The 624-nt window shown below is 35.3% G+C and overlaps 1 protein-coding gene across 1 annotated transcript in view; it reads left to right on the top strand.

The window, feature by feature from the left end:
• LOC119591754 (peptidyl-alpha-hydroxyglycine alpha-amidating lyase 2-like) overlaps positions 1–624 on the top strand; it is a 13,265-nt gene that overhangs the window by 6,696 nt on the left and 5,945 nt on the right.

Here is a 624-nt window from a genome sequence, read left to right on the forward strand (position 1 = left end):
TCGGCGCTTCTATTAATCATTGCTGAGAGACGCCAAAATTCCCTTGCCTTGTAAAACTTGATGTACTGTGTCTGTGCACTCTTGCAACAAACAAAATTTAAATTATATTTAGATGTATATATAAACATGCTCATTGCAATCCATGCCCCTCACGGTGCCACCCCCGATCTTTCTCTCTCCCGACATCACATTCTTTCACCCAATTACTCTCTTACTTCATCTGTGTTTTTATCTATCTATTATCTGCCTATATGAATTTATTCTTGCAGTCTTTGTTTTCATCGTTATAACCAGTATTTCTTCACATCTGCAGCATGTTGATCTGATGCCTAAGTTATGGAAAGTTTTAAATTGTTTTCGCAAATGCTGCGTGTAGTAGAAGTAATAGCATTTGACGTATTTTCATATTTGTTATATAAACTCCTTCCTCACTTACTAATATTATGTTTTAGAAGCATTAGAGGGTTGGTGATACTTACATTTGTAAAATCTTATATTTAAAGTAGACAATTTCGCAAGAGGGACTTATTTTTTGTTGACAGTCAACTTTGCTGTATGCTGGTCGTATAGATAAGGATAAGATGTGGAAGGTGCAGCTTCGATATACACTAATCATGAGCTAAA

This window comes from Penaeus monodon, chromosome 29 (genome assembly GCF_015228065.2).
Source record: "Penaeus monodon isolate SGIC_2016 chromosome 29, NSTDA_Pmon_1, whole genome shotgun sequence".
NCBI lineage: Eukaryota > Metazoa > Arthropoda > Malacostraca > Decapoda > Penaeidae > Penaeus > Penaeus monodon.